We start from the raw sequence: 25,568 nt of genomic DNA, 5'->3' as shown, positions 1-25,568 counted from the left end.
GCAGCTCAAGTTAGTTATTCTCTGAACCACCTCTTTAGCCGTTGGATCAGTTAGGACAGGTGTGGGCTTAAGGCTAAGACACTGACGTTATATATTATAGAGGTATTTCATGGATTAAAGGTAGGGGGCTAGTGGTTGTATATACTGCGGCAACTTATGTTTTACCTACTGCCCCTGTCCCGCGGGCTAAGTCACATGTATCGGTTCGTATCCCAGTTACGAACTAATTTAAATGAAGTTGGTTGGAATAACAATATCCTATAGTGTAATCCTACACTCCCGGTGACCGTTTTAATATTGTTTATATCTCGTCGAAAGCGTGTAGGCGGCATAGAAGTTTTTCACGAACTCCCAAAACCCTCCCTGTGGCCAATTTTTTCACCAAAAATGTATTGCCAGTACGTTGGTAGTGAAAGTTGGTTACGCTCTCGCTTGAAGCTTCATTCCAGGCTAAGCCACTGGCGTGCGAATTTCACGTAATAATGATAAGAGGGTCTAGTTGTTTGAAAGTGCCACGGTTGTGTGCCTGTAACCCCTTACCCGCGGGCAACCTCCTAGCTTGGTTCGTGTCCCACCTTCCTGTGTGTCGTCTTCATTTTGTTCAATCGCGTTACTACCGCGTCAATAGCTATTAGGTTGGCTACTTTCTCTCTCCGCACTTAAATCCGTTTGTTGGATCGGTGAGGGCCGAAATCACCCCAGGATGAGTCATAGGCATGTGAATTATACTCATTCTGGGTTAGTTGCTAGGAATTGCCGATACTTTGCCTACTGACCCCTATTCCGCCGCCGAGTTTTTGTACCTTCCTACATCCTCCATACATTCTCGTGCATATCGTGTAGCCAGTGTATATAGCGCGCCTGTTGGTCACACGCTCACTCTCAAAACCCTCCCGGTGGTAGTCTTCATTTTGCTCTTATCGCGATGACTAGTAGCAGATGAAGTTGACCACGCACTTGCTCAGTCCTTTAACACAAGGATTAATTTGGATGAGGCTTGAGCTCACCTCAAGATGCATGCAAATTTCACGCATTCACGGTTGGGGACTATTTGCTTGAAACTGTTATGGCTGCACATTTTGTCCTAGTCCCGCTTTGGACTTCATAGAGTAGCTCGTGACTTACTCTCCTGTCTGTCGTCTTCATTTTGTTCAGTCGCGATGCCATGATATGAGTAGAGAGCAATAATGTTTGTTAAACTCTCATTCAGTCTTTAAGCCCGAGCATTTGTTCGGATCAGTCAGTGCCGAACTCATCCAAGCCGAATCGTCTGTATTCGTGGGTAGAAGGGCTAATTACTCGTGAGAATTTTTTCGTGCTGGTATGTAATGATTTTCACCCGGTATTTGAGCCTCATACCGTTCGTCCAATAGCAAAGTGGTAGCTCTAATCATAATAGCCTTAAAAAGTGTGGCTCTAACCGTAAGCCACTACGGTCCCTCCTGAATTTGGCAAGATCTATCATTTGTCGCATTGAAATTCAAACATGGATGGTTGACGCTTGAGAAGCTCCTGAAAATGTTGCCATGTACCGGAAACATGGTCTTGAACAGTTTATCCGACTGAAGAAATTGCGATGTCTCTTCTTTTTCACATACGACTATGTAATATTCCCGTATATGTCTAAGATGGTTATCTCTACGTAGTTGGTGTGACAAAGGTCATTTTCCAGTCCACGTGAAGAAGAATTTCTACTGCTTATTTCTCCAGAATTGCTCCACATTACGCCTTTAACCATCTTCACGACTGTCATTGAGCAGTTATCGGCTGGCAATCGGCTACGTGTTCTGAATATCTCAGCCAAATGTCGAAGTTCACGGCAAATTTAATATTTACAGGATCGTAGACTTCGTTCCATAATAATTTTTGGTCATGAGTGAGAACTTATCCGGTGATGCAAACAAAAACTTTTTCGCCATTTTGAGTCACATTTTGGTATTGAAAAACTATTTTCAAAAATGTTTTCAAAATAGTGTCCAGGATGTCATTTGCTATTCCTTTTTTTGAAGTACTATTCTGCCATTCTTTTCAAGTTGTTCGTTCAAATTTCAAACATATTCTTGTGCCTCAAGGCATTAAGATGTACAAGTATGTATTTGAACGTTGTAATTGGTGGAACTGAAATATAATTATAATAAAAATTAAATTAATAAATATAAAACGGGTGTGCGAATGGATTTTAGCTGTTTTAATGGTGAAGTATTCTCTGCCCACCCGTAATTCCGCATTTTCGGTGGCTGGGTACTAACATCTGCGCCTATCCACCCAAGGTTCCAATTCGAGTTGAATTTACTCCTCCCAGGACATAGTTGTATTTTGTTTTCCCATCAAGTAAATTTGAGAAATGCCTTGGTAGCCCTAAAATTCGATTGTAAACGTAGGCATCGTTATGATTATTATATCACTTAGCTTGAAATATAATTTACATGCATAAAATTGCCGTAAGCGTCACTTACTAGCGCTAAATGTCAGTTAACAATTGTACACGTTATCCAATGGTACTGGTGTAATTAAATGGGGCGTAATTGTAGATGCTGGTCCGGATTCGGTGAAATCATGGCTGAAGTACGGGCTTTTCCCGCCAAGATCCGGTATTTATTTTTTCTTTTAAATCCCTGCTTCATTCACTTTGAATGAAAATATTTTTCGAAGGGGTGAGGCAGCTTTTTGTCATACCGGATAGCTGCGTCGACTTAGTATTAACATGGTAGCTCTGCCATTTTCCATCATAACTCTGGAATCATTTTGTGTTATAAGAAAAAACCGTTGTGAAAATGAAATTACCATCTCTTATTTTGCTAAAATATATTTTGTAATACGTTGAAAAACTTACTCTAGGCCTTTTAAAATGAAAATTAATTGCTTTTATCAGCTAAATATCATGCGAGAATCATCAAGATTTTAACTATCTTTCACTTTGCCGGCAAAATGCTAGTTTAGATATATAAAGCGCTTTGTACTTAGGTCCTTGTATTTGAGTACTCATGCGTGAAATTTAGCAATATCACTCGTATTTTCACTTTTAGGGGAAGTGAGAAGCAAAATACCAATTCATTGTGCGTAAACGCTTTGCATAACGAATCATCAATGCTGTAAAAGTTTGCATCAATTATTCCGGTGTGTAATGGCTATTTAGACGCAGTAGTGTATTTTTCCCGCCTAACCTTTGATGTTCTTTAGAAGTAGGGCTTTCAGGTGTGTTCCGCCATCTTATAAAGGTATTTTAGCCCAACACACCTGAAGATAAATGCTATTATGGATGCGAAACGTCGTGCAACTATTGCAGCCACTTCGTGGTAGAGATTCCCTGTCAACTTAATTTTTGTTAGTAGAATGGAACAGTAAAAGGATCCTTCATGGTTGAATGTGTTTGTGTATATAAATAGTTTTATATTTGGCTCTCGTGATTTGTCGAATTCGGTGGATGATCGTGAAGAACCATTAGCAATAATTATTTTGTAGCATGCTTGGTCGTGAATGTTCATAAGTGATCTTATTTAAACTGATTTAAATTGCAAAGCTTGGACAATTGGTGCTAACAAAAATAGGAACAGGGTGCGTGAATTTTCACCTCATGTTATAAGATCTGGGGGCTAAATTCGTAGGAGAGAGCTTTTTTTAGAAGCTCTAGGTAAGGCGAAACTCACTGTCGTCCCTTTCACTGTTTGTATTTGCTCCGTTTACTCTTGGTTTCACTTTTGTTGCATGGGCCTTGATCTCCTCAAGTAACAGGACGTCATCAGTAGTCATCAATCATGGCATTCGTCGTTAGAAACGGTCCACTCGATGGCCCAAAGGTGTGATGTTCTCTCTCGATGAGCTCAGATTTCTTTGATTTTGCTCCAGTTGAACTATTACTTCTCTTTGAGGTATAAGAATGGTTAATATTCTGTCAGCAGAGTGTCTACAATTTTAGATTTTAGAGACACGATGGTATAATATAAATTATCGTGCAAGGACAGGAGGAAGGGATGAACGGCAGAGGTAGGCCACGGATGAGGTACATCGGGTGTTGAAATGTGGAAAGCAGGAGAATTATGCTGGTTAAACAATAATAAAATACTTTGTTATTTTCCACACTCTGCGTATCATGCTATCCTGATATGCAGAAACCCGGGTCGTACCATTTGAAATGAAGTGTGGAATGTAACTAAGTATTTTTATTATTGCTTAACGTGAAACGGTTCCACAAAGTAACGCCAGAGACCGTGTCTTAAATTATGTTGGTGTTATAAGACCAGCTGATTGGAGAATTGAGCGGAGAGCTGTTTCAAACCTATCCTAGGATTAATGACAATTAATGGTTAGTGACGATGAACTAAATCTTGGTTTTTAAAGGTAGTACCATTGCATTCCATACCTGTGAACATATTGGCTGTATTTTCATTCATCTTTGAAACTATTAGTTCTAAGACTGTGAGAAGAATGTATTGCGTCTGAGTTAAGATTTCCCCGATAATTATCGCAAAGTAGTGTACCTATGTTACGATTTCATTACAGCGGATGAAGCTCGTGTGCTTAGTATAGCATAGTGATGAAAACTATTGTTGTGGTTTATTATCTTTTTAACTTTCACTTGTAAACGCTGTAGACCAATTCATGATGTTCAGTTTTAATAAGGATATAATTGAGAAATTTTGCATAATATTTTCTTCAGTACTTAATATGGGATTAACAGTATTCGTAATATTAATTATCCACGTTATAATTTGTGTATTAATTACTTTTTGGATTCCACGTTGAAAATCTACCCTAAATTTATGCATAATAAACTCTTCCCGAATTGGTATTCCTGTTTGGCGTTATTCTCTCCCCTTATGATGTTATGAATTGAGTTCCGGTATCTTGAGGTGTGACTAACTGAAACTATCACAACGATATAATAGTGCAACTTCTTGTTAGTTCGCTCTTGCCTGCAAATTTTTTTGCCGCAAAAGATAATGGAGGAACTCCTACCTTTCTTTGTCATGTTGAAGAAACACCTACGACCTATTTTACATATAATGAAATCTTTGGTTAGCTTTAATTTTGCGCATTTCAAGCGTAAGTATGATTGCTACCATGTTAAATCGAGCCATTTTAACTCTTCCACTGATGTCACCTAAACTAGAATTAGAAAACAATTCCACGAATTGTTAATGGATTATAACCATGTTCATTAGTGAATGAACCCACTTTATTTCCATTTGGTGTCTTTATAAGTATAAGAAAATGTATATATATCAGCGGGAAGGGTAAACTGGGAAGAGGGAATCACACTTCTGCCTTATTGTGTTTGGTCTGCATTGATGGTTATTGCTCAGTTAGGGTTTTGCGAAAAACCTTCTAGTAAATTTAATTTATAGGGTAGTGGTATTGTCCGTGTTGATTATTTTGGTGGAACTAAATGCTTGAAGTTGAGATGAACCGCGTGTAGTGTTTCCATTGCATGCATAGGGTGTAATTTATGCAACGATTTCCAATAGTTTGTTTCTGGATTTATTTGCTTAATAAATTAATTGAACTACGTTATCATTTATCCTACTTCCGTATGTACAAGTTTTTAACTGTTGTAAGACAAAACATTTTTTTGTGATAATGAGAATGCCGGTGTTTTTATGATCATATCGTGGGAGGTTGTCCATGAAATATTCTTCCTTTCCTCAATGTCGTTCTTTAACTCTTTTTAGATAAATGACCACGATTATTTTACGGAAAAACTCTAAATTGGAATGTGTATCATCTATCTCTTCTTTTTTTTCACGACTCTTAGAATTTCGGGTTAAAATTTTGGAGGTAAAATTGTAAAGAAAATGGTTTAGACCATAAAAATGTTATTTAGAGATTGATATACTCGACAATAACATTTGTTAGAGTATTTGGTGGCAAGGTAAAGATGGCGTGTAATTTTTAAAATTAATTTATGCATATGAAGTCGTTGGGTAATCCAGAATGACAGTTCCAGATTCTGTAGTAATTATCTGCGGTTTTTATGAATACACAGTTATTCTTTATTAGAAATAAGATGCAGCTTAAGGTGTCATGTGGTTCTCGTGAGCGTTCGGAGACGTGTCTCCATTTTGTTGCTAGTTGAGAGCCATTTCGATTGGATTGTTTCGGTGCACGTTGCAGAGGATGTACGAGCAGTTGGAAGATAATGTTAATGATGTGGCAGTCTCATTTTAGACTTTCGATTCCTCCTTTCGAATAGCAACTTAAAATGTTGGTATGGTATGGTATTTGGAGGAGGCGACCGACAGCTGAGGTCATTTGCGCCATGAGGGAAGGGTAGGTAAGGAAGGGTAGGTAGGGAAGGGTGGAGAGAAACCCGGCGTCGGCATTAGCCTGCTCTTAACGAAAGGCGCCAAGGGGACCACGGCTTAACGTCCCATCCGACGGACGGAGTGTTGCGCTTGAAATGTCCTCCACACAACACTAAAGCAGGGATCGGGCAGTCTCTGGAAACTCTCTGCCGCTGCTGGGATTTGAACCCGGGCCCACCGGGTGGGAAGCCAACACTCTATCAACCACACCAAACCGATCCCCCTTAAAATGTTTATATTTGTAATAGTGTTAACATTTGTACCAGTAGTTCGGCATTTTTGAGTTGATGCCAAGAGATTTGCGAGTGGACACGGTAGGATATTGTGGAATTGGAAAAAATTTAATCTCTTGAATCCTCTAGTGCGGAGTTTGATCATTTTTGTTCAACTTTTTTATTATCAATTTCATATCGCCTTTTAAATCATAGCGTGTTGCAGTGTGAGTGTCAATATTTGATTTTATTGCGAAACCGGGGTAAAACTATTCCCGATTATTTTTCCTGGAACAGTTTTCTTACATCAATTTATGTTTTCAACGACATTTATTTCCACTATTGATACCCAAATGCATTAATCAAAAGTAAAATCAATTGCTTGAAAAATTTACTGTAGTGTTCTAAGAATGCAAATTGAATAAAATTAATGATGATCCTCGACTCTTTGGCGGGCAAGTAAAGCGATAGGATAAAGGGAGTGTTTGGACAGAGGGGAATGCAATGAAGTGATTGTGCAAATTACTCAAGAAATGGAAAACGAAAGGTTTGTAAGTGAGCGAGTGAGTGTTACGTTTCTTTTCCTTTACGAGTCTTTTCTATTGGCACGAGTGCGGCGTCTTCTGCTGGATATTTCCTCGCTAACCTGATTGCGTGAGTGACACAAACAGGTTTCAGTAGGAGAGTAGCATTCCAAAAATTATTTTAAAAACTTTATAAAAATAATTTCGGAGGCATTGAAAATCGCAAACGGAGAAATTTTATACAGAAATTTGAAAGTATAAGTATCCCAATAAAGGTTCTCTATGCTGTAATGCCAACGTAATATTTTCACTCTCTCATTCTTCGTTCATTCTCTGAACGCTAACAATATCACCATTATTGCGAAGCTCGATTAGGGGAGATTAAAATTTATATTTTTTCAGTTTGCAAATGAATTCTTGGAACGCTGTTTTATTTCGTCAAGCAAATAGAGTCGGTAGCGGTTTAGTTGATACCAGCATGAATTTGATTAATACTAGATTTGGGGAAATTATTATATGCAAATAATGCCCAGCCGTTGAGCGTTCCTTATTTGATATCCTATTTGATATTTTCTCAAGTTCTATATTGAGACTTTTAACATCACACCTTTCGAAGAACCTGCTCTCATCTCAAGGCTTCTCTAAGCATTTCTCAGAGAAACCTCTGAGAAATGCTTGGAGAATCGAGTTTTCCGGTGGATTTACTTTGGCTTCCCATCCAGGAGCTCTGATTAGAATCCCGTGATTTAGAAAAAAAAATTCAAATTAATTTCGGTGGATGTCATGTGCGAAAATCTCTTTTAGTATGCGCCTCGTTGTATTGAAAGCTTGCGAATGTTGCTAATGAGCACGTTGTGGTGTAATATTTCAGGCTTTCTCGTCGTATGATATTTAATTACATTAGAATTACAAGTTTAATTATACCATGTTCCGTGATAATTTGTGGTATTATTTCATGGGATACCCATGATTGTAATTTAATTTTTCTCTACTATCATTAGGTACAGTTAGAGACGCGTGAAAATCGCAAATGCGATGAATACGACGTAGATGCGATGTGCGCAAATAAATGCGAAATAGATGCGATGACTGGACTTTTATGATATTTTTACGCATATTTGCCTTTTCTACGGCAAAATTCGTACATTTTATGCCGAACACAGTTTTGAATGCTCCGCCGACATTCGCCGCTTAAAGCATGTGAGCGACTGGCCAGCTGCTAGTTGGCTGTGACTCTACGTGGCCACGAACTACAAGTAGGCGCGGGCTAGCTACACCTCCGCCACTATCTGTCTTATTCCTTAATTTATTTTTGTTCTACAACACAATTATTTAAAATATTTTGCATTTTGTCATATAACTGTTTTACTACATTTTATCGTTATCTACCTCATTATGAAAATAAAAAAATAGACGCTACAAAATGCGATAAACTGTTATAGAAAGTGCGATTAAATAAAAATGAAAGTGCGATTTTCACGTATCTCTAGGTATAGTACATGTGCATGGAGATTCACATAAATACATGAAGTTGAAACACTCTCCAGTAAACTTACGAATTGTCCTCCTCATGAATTATCTGATCGCATTTTTCTCTTATCTCCTTTTATTTTGTTGTTAACTGAAGCATTAGAGAGGTCTCCTCATCGCATAATTTATGGGCACGTAACAAGATATTCCAGTTCCAACGGGATAGCAGTATTGCTCCTTAAGTTGTATGTTACTTCTGACTTATAGTCAATTCATTTCTCTCATGCACATCAGTCTGATTCCAACACTATCTTTTAGTTACCGTATTTACCCGTAGAAGCCGCTCACCTTTTTTTCTGGAAATTCCGGTGAAAGAATTGGGGGTGCGCGGCTTACACGAATCCTCCAAATTTTAATGTAAGCCGCGTTCCATTTTTCCTCAAATTCTTATCGTTTATTTCTCCAGAGTTTAGCATTTAAACTACGAAGACTTCCCAGTAATTATTTTCTAACATTATTAAACCTCATTAATCACGGAAACGTAAATTTATCGGCCTAGCTACGGATCACGAGTTCCTGTATTAGACCGCACCCAAAAAGCGTTAGGAAGTTTTTTTCCGCACGAGTCGGCCCAAAAATAGGGTCGCGCGAGATACACGAGGGCGCGGCTTACACGAGTAAATACGGTGTGTAGATTTAAAATTCTGTTTATTGAATTCGCGGAAAGCGTCAGCGTAAACTGGTAGGGATTAGATCTATCTGCTAGTATTCCATGAATCATTGCTATTGCCAATATTGTTTTTTCTGTTGAGTTTGGTCGTGCACGAAAGAAATGAGTGAAATGTTTAATTTCTTTGAAAGATCTTTAAAAATAAAAAAAAATATATAAATTAACTCATAAAAGATGAACGTTAGTGCTTACACAAGTTTGGTTGACTGAATCCATCTTCTATTTTTGCTTCATGCCGTAATTTCCTTTGGCCGTACTCCCTGGCAATTTATTTATTGCTGATGTTTTTCCTCGTTTCCAGTTCTTACTCCTTCTTCTAGTATCTTCCTTTGTTATAGGTATACAGACTCTCGTTAACAATGGTTTGAGCAGTAAGGAGCAACGTAGATGATTGTTTACTCGGTGAATTCAGCTCAAGTGTAGAATATTATTCGTGAATAGTTAGGAATAGTGTCTCACTCATTGTACAGTGGACACGATTCCCGTATTATCTTTTGGGTCAATCTCTTTTCTTTAACTAAATCCCCCATCCACCTCCTCACCCTCACCCCTGCGTTTTGCCTTTGTTTTTCTTGCATTTTCATTCTCCTAATCCTTTTGTGGGACGAGAATGGGAAAGAGTCGGCCTTAGGTGATAGTTTGAAGGTGGTCGTTTGTGCGTGGTATCTTCCATGACGGGGATATTGTACCTTTTATATTCTGGTTGTTATTATTAGAGTATTCTATATGTTTAGGTTGGTTTAAACGGGTAATTTCTCAGGCTACTACAGCCTGTCTCCTCTCCCAATTCGGACTTTACTCTTCAATTAAAAGTAAGGCCTTATATCATTTATTGTACCTATAAATTCTCTTCCAAGCCCTTCTTTGCTTACCCAACATTTTTCTCTATAAACGGTTTACAACATCCCCTCATCCCTCAGTGTTCGCTCCATCCATACCGTCTGCCTCCTCCTTATCTCATTTTGAAGCTTCCTTTCCTCGCCCACCATGTCCAGTACTTCGTTGTTCCTCTGCTGTGGATCCATTTCACTTTGTCCATTTGGCTTATACTGCTTCACCAATTAGGAATAGATATCATTCAGGACTCTACGGAGAACATCATATTAGAACCCTTCTATTTTCCAAGTCCGACAGAAACGATAAATTAAGAGGCACGTTTTGCCGAACGGATAGGTATTGGAATTATTTTTTCTCCATAAGAATGAAGGATTTTAATAAAAGATGGCAGGAATATCGTATGCGAATTTCCTTACTGTCAGCGGGTGGTGTCCTAGCAAGCCCCGCCACACGCCTATTGAGGCGACTTGCGGGGTAGTATGCTGGTGTAGAAGTGTCCATGATTCCTTGTATTCAGACGAGAACGGATATTTGATGTTAAGCCCGGCTAGAATAATTAATAGTCTTCAAATCTTAAAATATCTAAATGGCCTAACCTGCTAAATGTAGTCAGGGCTCCTGCCAGTTTAGTCTATGTAGAGCAGATATTTATTTCACGACTCCTGGTGATAGATATCTCATTTAACATTGCTTAACTCGTCTATTTTAAAAGTAATGAATAATTAATTCGGTGGAAGACGGCCTCAAAGTCAGCCACTTTATTCGCAGATTCACGAATCATCAGCAGTAGCGTATACAGAAAAAACTCGACGGGGGAAGGGGGACGCAAAAGATATCCTGAGTTACCTTTACTTTTATCCTGATAAAAAAATAATCAAGTCACATGTAGAGTTTGAGAAAATTATAATTAAATTTATTGCACACGTGTACAAGAAAATGCCATCTTATGACATAGAAAAGTTATAATTGTGGTTCTGCAATGTTTGACAATACGGGCGGTCCCGCAAGGGGGGGGGGGGGGAGGGGCGCCCCCCGTCTTTATCCGCCAATGATCAACGGTAGAACTGTTTCCGAACCGTCGAGCTATTTTTCACAGAATCAGTCCTCGGATTTTTAAATGACATCCATTTAATCACTCCTTAGCTGCCCGTGAACCGTGCCTTTGTGACGGATCCTGTTTCTAGTAAGTGGTCCGGTCTCTTTCTGGATGTAAAGGTTGAGATTCTTGGTAAAGCTCTAGGCTCAGACTTCATGGCGAAGAAATTGTAAATGCCTTCTTGGTGATGGTGGCGCGATGCTGGCACTAGGTGACATTCCACTTCGTGAGCCCCAAAAACTATTCACGTCAAAACGAGCGGAACGTTATTTTCACGGAAGAGATAATATTTGTTCACATTTATTTCTAATGGTTTCCCATTCACTCTCCTATTTTATATTTATTCTTGATTTCTTATCACGCGTACAAAAACGTTGTGCCTCATCAAATACAAATCCACGTCGCAAATTACTCGGTGAATTATTTATTAAATTTTCGTTTATTCCCGAAAACAAATGAATCATATTCTATCTTTGAGTAATTATAATTTAATACTATTTGTGAGAACGAAAGGATGTGATCCATTTTCTCATTATTGGTTCTCTTCTTGTCGCCATATTGTTATCTTTATTGTTCAAAAGATATCATTCTTTTCTCAATCAATGAATGTTTGAGTTCTGTAATTGAAATTTTATGCTGTTTTTTCACGTGTACTGTGGTTTAAAGTTTTCAGTGCTTTTTCCATTGCTTTAAAATGAACTCCGTTAATCTTGCCAATGGTGTGCAAGGGCAAATTTATATTCGTTGAGACGGCATTAATCTTTATAAGATATTTTTAAGTTTATTAGCATTCATTTTTATATCTCCTATAGCTTATTTGGTAACTTGCATTAGTTTTATTTCTAGAATGCTTCTCATTCTGTTCTGCCATCGGGCTGTTTTGAAGGCACCAGTATTTCATGTTTATATCCATCCGAGTGTATTGATTTCGCATAAATTTTTCGGAAATTGCATAACTCTTTTGGTATACTTGTGCTGGACTTACTTCTCATCACAATCTCTATCAGGTGAATTTGGGCTTGTAATTATAGTAAAATGCTTCTAAATAGCACTAATATTACTCGGTTAGTCTCCATTTTGATGCAGTTAATAATCATCGGACATTTTCTCAAGCGAAATCTCAACTTCATTCTGTAAATATTATGAAATATACCGGTTAAAAGGCGATTCGACGATATTGAATGAATTTTGTGAATGATTGTATTAATATATGGGATGGTATTTACCAATAAGGCACGTTGAAATGCGATGGAATTCAACGGAACCGCCGCTGTGACATTGAGCTGGGGATTCCAGTGGCTTCAGTATAACATCGAGTGTGACGATTCCCCTCTGGTGACTAGAATTTAGGGAAGTGTATCGGAAGCTAGTTCTGCTGCTATCGTTTTGAAATCTGTTGTTAGCCTTAAAACCTTAAGATCGCCTTAAAGGTGGAGGAATGAGTTTAGTGTTACTTTTGCTCTGTGTGTGAATTCCATAGAAAAAAAAATGACTGCACTGTCAGCTATGTGTTAAATTTAGTGAAACACTCCTAGTTCTTTAATCCCTGTTTATTGTCCTGAGTATTGCGAAGTCTAATGAAAGGGGACAAAATTTGCTGAATATTTATGTGGTATTGAGGAGTTCCAGGGAAGCCAGTAAATATAAATGTCGTTCAATTTTTCAGCTTCAAGGTTGCTTTGCTTAGGATAGGGTGGACCACAGACATAGTCGTGTGAATTTCATTCATCGATGGCAGAGAGGAGCCAGTTCATTTCTCTGAGTCACCTCGCTTCTCCTGGATTTTTATGGATTGTAAGGGTGCTTTTTGTTTTGAGGACCTGTAAGGGGAAAGAGCCATAATTTCCAAACCACTGCGTCACCTGTGTTTCAGTCATCGTTCTGTGTGTCAAGAGTTTTCGAAATTCTTGATACTTAATCGTAATGCATATATTGCTGTGCTGGCCATGAGAACCCTATTTAAAAGTCTTCTGTATTAAGTATTTCAGTCTTCAAAGTGTACTGCGTTGAACCAAAACTAATTTATTCTTAAGCACCCTTTTATGTAACTCCCAGCGATAAATAACACTTTAAAATTTCTCTACCAAATGTGTATTTCACGAGGTCCGTTCGTATTTTTTCTATCTTCTAAAACCTGTACATCTCCTGAGGCGAAAGAATCGTGCGTAGTGGCGAGTTTGGATTTTTTTATCCGAAAAATATCCCATTCCATTGAAATTTGCCATGCTCACTAGGTCTTTGTCACCTGATTTATTGTGCGTTTCATCCCCATTTCCATTCGAAACCTGTCTTTTTTCATCGATTTACGGAATACAATTTCCTTATACTCGTCCTGGAATGTGGAGAGCAGTGTGAAAAATATTCATCATTATTATGGATCAGTTGAGATGTGGAGAAAGGTGAGTTTTTCCTGGAGTTTCCTCCTCCCGTTCTGCAAATTTCTTCTGCCTGGCCGTGAGAGACTGCGTTCTGTTATTTCTCTCTGTTTGCGTGCTCCGAACCTGCACGGACAAATCCTTGGCGGTGTTTTCCATCAGGATTCATTGATGGTCTCCTCACGGATCAAGAGTCAGGCAGAACTCCAGGATGCCTCTTTATGCCATTTTCTCTTTGAAGTGTGTGGTAATACCTGGAAAAAGGTACAAACACTTATCGATGATGCGCAATTTATTTTGTATCCTATTTTTTAAATATCTTCTGTTTGAAAATTTCTCTCAAATTGTTGTTATATTAACGAAAACAGAAACATTGTAATTTATTTTTTCGACTATATTATCACATTATATTTGTAGGTAAAGATACATATCACTTAAGTGACGAGTTCTCGGGATCGCCACCAGGACAGTAATGCAGTTCCTGACACGGTGGCGATGTCGTGAACTCTTCACGCAGTCTTTTCCCTGGGGAAGCACTAAATCTTTCTTCTGACATCTCTCATGATGGATATTGGCATAAAAATCCAGGCCATTTAAAAGTATCTATTAGTTGCCTTATTATAATGGCTCCCGGAAACGGCTTCGTTACTGATGTCTCTATAATAAAAAATATGATAGTCATTTTTTTTTGTATTTACTTTTTCGATGGATCAATCTGAAAACTAAATTTTATTTTTTTTACGTTTATAACTTTGAAGCAAACAATCGGCTGGTAGTTTACCGCGACGTGAATTCAGTGGTGAGTCCATGTTCTTGAATATCGCCGCTTTGTTTTTGTGATTCGACGACATTTTCGCAGGCATAATCTAACATAAAATTTCACTTAGCGTCTTCAAGTTCGACCTCGAAACTGTTGTCATATAAAAATTCCACGCGGTGATACCCAAGAACATGGGCTCAACTGCGGGACGAAAATTCCAATAGTTGATATGTGACCGACTTTGACGACAAATCACGCCTGTAACATCGATAGGAGTTTCCAGATCGAGAAATTAGTGGCTAAATGAGGCAACCTAGTGGACACGGGTAAGAAAACGTGTTCGGCTCCCCAGACTCTGCTCTTGGGTACGTATTAAAATTCAGGCAGGGTCGCAGCTCCTTCGTCCAGATTTATCTCTCTCATTACCGGGGATAACCCACCCTTCCTGCCTGTCTCATCAATTATGCGCGTGTCACATGCTGATTTTTCATGTTCGCGAATCGCGGCACGGGATCACGTCAACTCACGAGGCGTTGGCCTCCCAATCAGGGTGACGCATGAGGGACAGGTTGTAGACGTTTTTCCGCCTTCGTTAGCTGCAATCATCAGAAAGGCTTGAATCCGTATCATCTCGGCTCCGAGGTCTGAATTACTACAGTTAAAGACTACTTAATGACGATTTTACATATCTTTATGCCACCTCGTGATTTTCATTTCATTTCTCATGCATCATGGAAGAGGTTAGCGAAGCAAGTATTATTCTAAGGCAACTGGGTGGAAATTACGTCTTTTCTTTAGAAAAAAATAATTAAAATACAAAAAATTGACTACGTGCCGCATAGTAACCTATGCTGTCGTGAACAATTGAACATTCGGGAAAGGAATGTAATTGTTAACTCTTGAACTTGTGATTTTATGTAGCTTTACATTTAAGATGTACCACAGTGCATTGGAATTCAGTATTGAGAAATATTTCAATTTGACCGAAAATCGAAATAGGGACTCATATGTTAATCGGTTTTCAAAAATGTCCCTAACGCGGCGTTGAGTGCTAAGCGATCCATTAATTTTTCAGTATTTATAGTATTTGCAGTATCTAAAAAGCATTAGTAATTGCGCGATTTAGCATAGCAAAAGTTAAGCATTTGAAATATCTCAGCGTCAAGAATATACATTTCGGTTTGCAGACCTAATTATATCTCATTTCTCCGTGTAATTCGGATCGCTCTGCTCATCAGCGGCGCGAGTGGAGACTTCTGTAAAACCATTTACATGCGCGGTTTGTGACGGCACATCTATAGGCCGACTGGAGAATCATCTATTGTAATATTAGTGTCCTCTTCAATTGTATCGAGTAAAGCACAGAAAAAGTGGGACCAATTTTCCGTAGTAGGAAATATTATCCTTACTGATACATATTCCATGTATTCAATTCCTTTAGCCGTTGTTACTGCCTGTTTTGGAGGGAAGTATTTGTAGATACAAAAGAGATACCTTCGTTGATATTGTAATCTTACATAAATTGACTAGATACGCTTGCTCTAAGCTCAATCGCTTGGACCGAAGTGGTTACACGTCTAAACGTTTGCTAGTGAGATATCCTACTCCGACCAATTCCAATTTTTCCAAGCTTTGGGACGAAGTCAATGGCCACCTACGGCCCTAGGTGTGGAAATTCGAATGTTTGCCCGGACACGTGGTCAATGCATAAAAATGTAGTGGCCAGCTTTAATTCTCTCGTCCGTGCTGAATCCATGTCTATCATGGAGAGGCGGTCAAACGCCGGTTTCCATAGATTCCCATAAAATTGAGATAGTCGCTCTTGTGAGAAACCTGTCTCCATAATCGTTACTAACCGAGCAAAACTTACCTTTGGGTTCAACAGCTGTCAGCTGCGGTTACATTCTCATCGATAATTAATTCGCCATTCAGAAAATTTTAAGGTGTAGTATTAGCAAAATGTGAAAAAGTCGAGTACTTCACAGTAAATTTCTCCTAATTCAAATTTACTCTGCAGTTTACCTTTTTCATTATTCATGAAGGGTAACATCCATCATGTCGCGAAAAATGTGATTGCTTTTGTGAATTGAATGTAAACCACCTTGAGGCTCAGTTACTGAAACCGTTTTTGTCTCTGTTTTGATTGAAAGACTTTGATATAATTTTTTGGTCCCCAGAGGAAAAGAAATTAGGGAACATTAGTAAAACTGTCGTATTAATGTCGCGAACGTTATGTTGAATAGTAATGTATAATCCTTGCTGCCTGATAGTCGTAGTAAGGGAAGAAGATATTTTGAATGTTAGTTTCTCTAGTCTTATCTTAGTTTTGGGATGAAGAGCTTCACTGAACGGTGTTAAGTGATTTCGAAAACCCTCTTTTTGGTTATGCTACCTGTACTTGACCATGTATTTTGAAAAGAATCTACGTGCTATATTTTTTCTTGAAAAGATAAATTTCCTACATTAGGCAGTTGATAACACATGCTTATGATTTGAAAAATGGCATTCGTCAATGGTGGCATTGTAAACGGCAATCTTGGCATTCGTAAATGTGCGAACTGTCGTCGACGACGGAATTCTAAAGCTCATATTATTTCATTTTTTTGTGTACTTTTCTAAATTCAAGTGTTTTTCATAAGAAAGACAATGCGGATATGTGAGAGTAGGAAAATGGAGTGTAGAAGGAGTCACATTTCATGTACAGTGCGAAATGCTTTTCTTAGATTTCCTCCAGATTTATGTAAACCGATGAAAAATTCTCTGTCCTGTCCTTCTGTAAGAATTAGTTAGGTTATGAGGTAATTTAGGTTATAAGATTGTTCTTGCATGATAATTGATAGGCCTATTTAAATTGTAATCAGCCCAAAGTTTTCCTCGCAATTTAATATTACTGGTGGTTGAAATGGAAGAAATTCATTGATACTTCTATTCACAAATTATCTACGTGAAAATGGCATCATCATTGATCAAAATATTTGGGATGTAGAGGTATTTGATGGAGAAAGTAGTTCAGTTAGCAATATATTAGTTAATAGACTTCTATAATGGTGGACCCATGTATTAATGGAGCTACGTGAACTTGGAACTCTTCCTCCAAGATATGGTAAGAATATGTACTCATTGCATAAGTTTACCGTGAATATTTCATTTCATGGGTTAAAATATCGTATTTCTCTTATCGTCCGTTTGGCGCTCCGTGGCTTCATCAATTAATCTCTTAGGGAAACAATTTTTCTTATCATCGTCACGTATGTAATTTGGCTGTCCTTTTATGATAAAGGTTTTTGATTAAGGCTTGTGGTCGTGGATCATATGCTGAATTCCACGTTGCGTTTCCTTCAACCTTCCTCGTAATTAGGATGCACACTCCGCTTATGGTTTTCGTATTAACTAAAATTGGCACACTAGTGTAATTTATAATCTAAAAACACTGTGATTCACTCAATTAGGTTCAATTTTTTTGTAAAATTATTCGTGCTTTTGATCGTCTTTGAGTATGCACGAATTATATAATTTCTATTCATAATTCTTTTTGTGCAAGAGGCATTTTTTTTACTAAAATGTACGCCCTAATGAATTATAATTAATTATTATGAACAGTAATTTTAGTTTCCGGGGGTGTGAATTTCTGTGTACTCTTCTATCGCCTTTATTTTATGGCTTTTAAATTGTCAGGTTTAAGAGAAATGTAATTTTTTGGTCGAGTATCAAGCGACTGCAGCGTATTTGGTCATTATTTCGTCTAAACGAATTTCCTAATATGTAGTACCATAGTACTGCGTGAAACCAAAAAAATAACCATTTACCAACATGTAACTGTGTCATAATAATTTCAATTCTTGCCAAAAAATATCATAAATTTGTGTATTGGTATTAGTTTATCGAGGTTAATTTTGCTAGGTCAAATATACGGTCACAACAATAACAATCATAGGTTGTCAACACTTCATTATAGTGTCGTTATGAATGCATGAATGTATCCTATTTATAGTGAAAAATTTGTGGCTTATTGTTAGTGTATTTCCTGTACATATTTCACAATATTTCTCATTTTCCTAAATTATTTCGGCATCTGTTATTCCCGAGCTGGTAGTTCGATGGCCTATCGACGATGTCGCCATTTAACCATGAAGCTAACTTCACTGTATCATGCTCATAGAAACCGCGGTGGCCGAGGAAAAAGTCGATTCGTGATGCAACCATGAATTTGGAAACCAGCCCATTACAAATGGGGTCTTGATTTCGTTTGAAACAGCAGTATCACCACTCAACTCTTGAACGAGGAAATCATCGTTGAGCCAATTGGATCGATTGACTGGCATCCAATCCATTCGCTTCTTTTCCATTTTGTCTCATATCCATTTTATCTGACGTAAATAACACTCCCAAAATCAACTCTAATATCTAAGAATGCAAAGCTAAATATCTACAAAACTCTTATTAGACCAGTTGTGGACCAAGTGAACTTATGGTTCTAAGTAAGAAATGGACATTATCAGGTCAGGATGAAGACATTCTTTGGAAATTTGAAAGAATGATCATAAGGAGAATTTACGGCCCAATCAGAGGAGAGATGAAAAATTAGAATGGAAATGTAGATAAGTGAAATACTCGAAAGGAAGGATGTAGCTATATTTTCCAAGTCGCTTCGGCTGGCATAGTTGGGCCATGTAGAAAGGATGAAAAAGGACGGACTGCCCAAGCTAATACTTAATAGCAAGATGAAAGGGGGTCAGAACAAGAGGCAAACAACGAAAGAGACGAGTTCCTTCTAAGGCAATGGGAGTTTCATGGTGAGTTAGAAAGCAAGAAGAACTAAATCAAGACGTATAATAGAAGAAGCATTGCCCCTAACCAGGCTGTAGAGCTGAGCAGCAGATGAGAATGAAATATTCCCTGAATGTTTCCCCTAGCCTTTCCGTTGCATTATTTTCCTTGCAAGATTTTTTATGCTCCTCTAGAGGGAACTCAGTGTGAGCACCGTAAGTTGCCCGTTAAGTTACGTTGTCGTAAAATTCGTTGTTATTACTTCTACCGTGCGGTAACAGCGGTTGTGACATTCCTCTCTTGAGATCCATATCAATCCTGCCTCCCTTCATTCCAGGCTGTGAAGTGGACGCCTTGGGGTCCTAGGGCTGCGCAAATTGGCAATAAATATCATTTTTCGTTACCAATTTCGCGGGTACTCCTCATGTTAAATAAAACCTTTTGGGGCTATGTCGCCGAAGAAGAATTTTAACTGGACACCGGCCTTAAAATACGTCGTAATTGGCAACCCGTAATCCGGAAAAAAAATCAACAATTTACCTCTCCTACCCCCTGCTCCCTTCCCTCCACACTCTGATATCTATGTACTATATGAATCTGAATTCCCACTCCATCAGATTCCCTTGAGAAAGTGACCAGCGTCGGTCTGGAAACGTTGGCACCACCCAAAATAATTGACGCGGCGACGTAACCCAAAAGTTTTTATTTAAAAAATATCATTTTCTTCGTAAGCGGTTCATTAAGGGCTGATTAACTCTTGAGAACGGTTAAAAAATAGGTTGTATGGATTATAGAAATCTGGAAAGGTAAAGCCCTGTAGTTCGACTTTTGGTTTATGTGTAAACGTATTTTGGTCTCGTTTCAATCCGTAGGTAATCACCACCATTATTGCATCCGCGCTTTAGTTTCTTTGAAATTAATTCGTGGGATGGGTAATCTGTAGCGCATAATCGACTTAAAAAATCATTTTCGTCATTAGGGGTCTATTTAGGGCTAGTTATCACTTGGGCAACAAATATAAGTGCGCCCTGATAAGATTTTAGGTTGCATATCTGTCTGTCCGCAAAATTGAAGAAAGATCCCTGTGTCTTTTCAAAAGTGCCAATTGTTAAGTTAACTTGATTTCGAAATTACTTGATGACTCAGGACAACGATCTCTTCCGCGTGACCATTTATGGATTACTTGCCGCGAAGAAGACATTTAGCGGTTATCTCCGAGTTAATTACGTCGGTACTATGGACATTGGAAATTCGACCAATAGATGTCTCCTCCGTTGGAGGGAGTTCGTGAATTGTCGTTAGAGATCGTTGGACTTCGTCATCAAGTGAACTCGATAAAATGTAAACAACGAATAGTAATTTCCTTAATGTTGTTTATATTCAATCCTGGATACATCGTATTTGTACCACTTCAAGCCTGAAACGATTCCGCAAGTGAAGTCGAAGTCAAGTTAACGTGGCAATTGGCGCCTTTTTACACGCCCTTGGTCCGACTCCTGGTTCAAGTTAAGGTATTTTTTTTCTCTTGGCAATCTATGCGTATTGCGTAATCACTACGGTTTTCGAGGCAGATTAGAAATTATCACAATCGCGTTTCAGTTTGTTTGAATTGCATTTCGCGGAATGGGAAATGTGTTGGGCAAACTTTTGGGGTTCTTGACCTAACCCACGGAAATTCCATCCTGTTATCTCCAGCTGATCCTCGACAGGCCTGGCTTGCTGTTCTCCCTGATCGCGCTTTTTTTCTGACCACTCGATTGCGGGATCGGGCTAAGATGGTGACCGTCCCAGAGCTGGTGTCCTTGTGTATTCTTAGCCTCTCGTCCTTATCGGCCGTTATGTACTCTCGGAGCAAAGATTAGCTGATAGCAGTCCAATGACACGTGGTTTTGCTGAAGGCAGCCCCGTTGTATCATAGATGCATTTTTTCCGCGTGTTGTACACAATCATAAGTCCTGAATGTCGTCAGAATTCGTCTCGCTAATCCTATGCTACGAACATTCCCCGAGCATCAATTGTAGGTAAACGATGGGAGAATTAAAATCACAGTTTTCCCGGGAAAGAATTTTGTTTTTACCTATTTCCTACTTCTAATTACTTTTTCCAAGGTGTAAGTTGAGAATGTAAGGCAATGCCGTCTCCCTTTGTGTTGATTTTATCTCTATATATTTGTGGATGTCAGTATGTATTTCCCATTTATATACCATTAAAGGCAACTTTTCATCTCCTTATGCTGTGGAGAAAGCTTCCATGAGAGAAATTAGATTATAGAGTATCGTTCAGTTATTTCCTAAATACCACAAAATGAAACGGAAGAGTAACATGTGCAATAATTTACTTTATATTTTGGATAGTCATCAATCCCAATCTTCACTGTAAAACATAGTTGGGCCTTGGAAAGTACCAGTCCGAGTCATGATGTTACCATCTTTGAAACAATTGATTAAATCGACTATCAGCATATATGAAGGATCGTCTCAATATTTCATTAACGCTTTGGAGCTACAATATAGAGATTTTCCTCTATTTTTGGAAATAATTATGTGGGTATTTAATGAATCCCTCTTGTGTCGAAGTGCGTAAAATTTGCTGGAGAAAAATATCATGTTTGTTCTTTCTTGGTCTCCGTCGGTATTTTTTTAATTACTCGTTTCATCTCTTAATTCTTCTTTTGATCATAATCATTTTTCCCCTCCTGTGTAGTGGGGAGTCGAGATTCTTTACCTTATTAATAAGGGCCTTGAGTTTCTCCGTTGAAATGTTCCTCGGCGATCATTATCTTTGCCCTCGTTGGCTAACTTGCTGTCGTCGTGAAAACAAACCCATCACTGGTGTGACAGATGCTCAGTAATGAACTTAGGGTTAGCAAGACCCTTTCTCTACGAAATTTAACGCGTGTAATTTTTTTCCGTGGCACCCAGGGATTTTCGCTGCCTGATCTGGAGCACGTAACCCCCCAAAAAGTGTCTGATCGTTAACCAATGTAAGCTGTGAAATATGACTTGCTTCTTTCCCGACGAACCATCTTCAGGGAAACGAGTACCGAGAGTGATTTACCTCCTCGTCTAACTATGTGCTCCGTGATTGGCTTGGGTTCATTCGGCGCAGTGGAATTTTTGTGCTCGCAATTTTTGCGTAGGGTTGTCAAGGCTGGTTTCCAGGTGTTCGATGGTGTAATGCCTCGTTTGGTGTTGTTTCTCTTCTGGCTAATTTCTATGCGTTCTTTTGCTAAGGAAACGAGGAGTTAAAAATACCGGCCGGTATTTGACTCTCGAAACTCATTTCCTCTAAAGATGGTGCCGGAGTCTCGAACCGAAACGTTGGATGTATTGGAAATATTGACACTTAAAGAAATTGGGAGTTCACTCGCTGAATAATGTAAACTGTGCTCACGACAGGCAGTGTGGAAATTTATTAATTGGTCCTGTTCCTACGTCCTAAAAGTTAATTAAAAGCCAAGGCTTAATGTCATGGCTTATTAAGAGGTGCAATACTCTCGTGCGGCGTGATTGATTTTATGATGTATCACTTATTTGAAACCTCCCCTACTCCCTTGAAATTTTACTGCTTATAAATATTAGACACTTGTCAATAATCACTTGTTTTTTTCGTTTGATCTACTTTGTTAATTTTTCTGTGGTTAGTCTAGATCAGAAAATTATTTTCTCATCAGGTAATCTTGTTCTGACGTTAGTTTCTATTCATCTTCTAAATTTCGCTTCGCCGCAAACTCCGCGGTAAAATTTTACGCGATTGGTAGGTTCTCTCTGATAAATTCTCTCTGGACGATTTAGATATTTATACTTAATTTTATTTTTGTTGTGGCTGCGATAGTGAAAGTGACATTTGATCACTCAAAATATTTATGTCAGTCTTAAGATCTCCCATGCATTTTATTGAATATTTTATCCGTTATCCCTTGCATCATGTGGTATCTGATGCATTTAATTTGGTGCATAAATCACACATCTTTGTGGGAACTCTGGTTCGCCAGCGCTTTCGAATAGGGTTGATGGCCAAATTTCTAGTAACTGATGGAAAAATTATGTAAACGGTTTCGAAATTTAATCCCTCGTTTTCAATTGCAGATAGTTAAAACAAGAATCACAAAACTTATTTTTATTAATCCGAATAGCTCGTCGATGAGGAATATTCCTCTAACTCAATGCAACGTATAGATATTTCAAACGGTATATTTTTTTCTGCTTGACTGACTGAATTTTGAGCTGAAAATACGGTGATGATTGGGAAATCATGGTCATATGCTCGAATATTACAATAGAGGATCCTCATATTGGCCTCTAAATGTGTTGTCACCCACCTCGCATTTAAATTGGTTTGCAAAAGCCGCCGCTCGCGTCGCTGACGGACAAAGTGGTCCGAGTTTCAAGGGAAAATAAGGTATAATTAGGGGTGTTAACCGAAATTTATGTACATGATGATTGTGATCTATCAAATTCACAACTTTTCCATGCTATTTCTCGCATATGCAAAGACCATACCGCAAAATATTGGAAAAAAAGTGGATCGCATTGCACTCATCACCGCGCCGCGGACATTTTTGAAAACCGATTAAAATGCGACCGAAATGGCATCAGAAATCAGCCCTCTTTGCGATGTAATTGGGCCGCCTATCTATGCAGTCGCCTTGGTCACATGTCTCACCACGAGCCTTTCGGGAGGATTCTTTTTGACTGTAAATCTTGCTATGGATGAGATCCTGTGCGAGGAAGGCGATATCCAGCGTTTGAGACGACCACGTTGCGTCATTCTAGGCGTATCCGTAACACCTTCCCCAAACCTGCCCGTTTGATTGAAGTTGCTCATGTTATTCATGTGCTCCGGTGACCGGATCGGAACTCTTGACTGAGAGAAAGTAATAAGGATGGAAATGACTGTTGGGATTGGAGAGAACATTGAGACCTTTCTTGTGTGATATGGCAGTACATTTTGTTGTGTGTAGTGCACACTTGTCGTGTGGTAGACGTAATGTCGTGTAGTAAAACTTAGCTCACAAAAATTGAACTCTGCGTAACTTTTCCAAGGTAGACGCGTCGCTCCCTCCCGATCGGTCGTATCTAATTATCTTTACGTCATCATCTTAAAAATTTCAAGATTCATGGAGATGAAATTTGTCAACTTTTACTTGAATCACCAGTACACGCATTATTTCCTATTACTATATTTATTATCACCAGCGGCTATTTCAGCTATACCCACTCCATGCACAGCGCATACGTCGCGAGAAGCTTCTGCGGTTTTAGAACCTTGTTGAAATGCAAAAAGAAGAAGGTATTTAAAATACTAATTTTTCTCAACTTGATATTCCATTGAACGATCTGAAAAGTAGCAGAAATTTGTCATAAAAAGAAAAAAAACATAGATTCTAGTAGAACAAAATATTATCTTTTGAATGGCCTACACATATTGCCACAAACACTTACTGACATGCAGAATGTAGCATTGTAAAAAAACGGCGTCAACTGAGTTTTCAACTTATATACAGGGTGTCCCATTTATCTTGACCACCCGAAATAACTTTTTGTCCAGCTTCAAATTCAAAAATGTGTCAAGCAAATGTTCATTAGCCGTCAGGGGGACATTAATCAGCATGATTGCCTTCCTTGTAGCTTTATTATTTACACAGATATGAACAGGAGAGGTTATAGGAGAGGAAATGAATTGCCGAATACAAAATATAGGGTGGCATTTAAAAAAGACATACCGCTGTTCATATCTTTGTAAATAGCAAAGCTACAAGGAAGGCAATCATGCTGATTAATGTCCCCATGACGGCTAATGAACATTTGCTTGACAAAATTTTGAATTTGCATCTGGACAAAAAGTTATTTCGGGTGGTCAAGATAAATGGGACACCCTGTATATTCAAATGTTTCCTAATGTTCCAAGTGGATATATCGGTAAATGCTACTAAGGGCTTACTCTATGTACTCTGAAAGTACTAAGTTGTGGTTGCGAGCCACTTATTTTAATGCTTCATAAAGGTTATGAAGTTTGCATCGTAGTTAATACGAAAAACATTCAACTTATCGCCAGCCCTTCATTTTTTAATGCGAACATTATCGGGGCTTCAGTTTCCTGGATACAGCTTTTTGATACTGAATCCCTGATGATGTTCGCATTAAAGAACGGAATTTTAGCGATAAGCTGAATGTTTTTTTTTATATTACAAGCGACTAAAACTCCGCAACTCGGAAGATATCAGTATGATAAATTTTTTAATGAGTCATGCGTGTAGAAAAAATTCTGGTGAACAGGTTGTGATGACTCCTTTCAAACTCCTCAGGATACGACCAGGTCATGAAAGCCTAACTTTTCGGTGCATAACTCGTTTAGGGATGTATGCACGGGCAATAGATTGTGGTGCCCTTTCAATAACGTGATTTTACTCCCGTCTAAAATAGAGGAAGCCTTTTTTTTAGCTACCTGTAGAGAAATTGAGAATATCTCTACAGGTTATAACTACACCCCTGA

At 38.5% G+C, this 25,568-nt stretch overlaps 1 protein-coding gene across 3 annotated transcripts in view; it reads left to right on the top strand.

Moving 5' to 3' along the window:
* LOC124168180 (endothelial PAS domain-containing protein 1-like) overlaps positions 1-25,568 on the top strand; it is a 515,843-nt gene that overhangs the window by 151,390 nt on the left and 338,885 nt on the right. The window lies entirely within an intron of this gene.

This window comes from Ischnura elegans, chromosome 11, assembly GCF_921293095.1.
Source record: "Ischnura elegans chromosome 11, ioIscEleg1.1, whole genome shotgun sequence".
In the NCBI taxonomy this organism is placed as follows: domain Eukaryota; kingdom Metazoa; phylum Arthropoda; class Insecta; order Odonata; family Coenagrionidae; genus Ischnura; species Ischnura elegans.
Note: the sequence above shows the minus strand (reverse complement) of the source record. Positions and strands in the feature narration are given on the sequence as shown.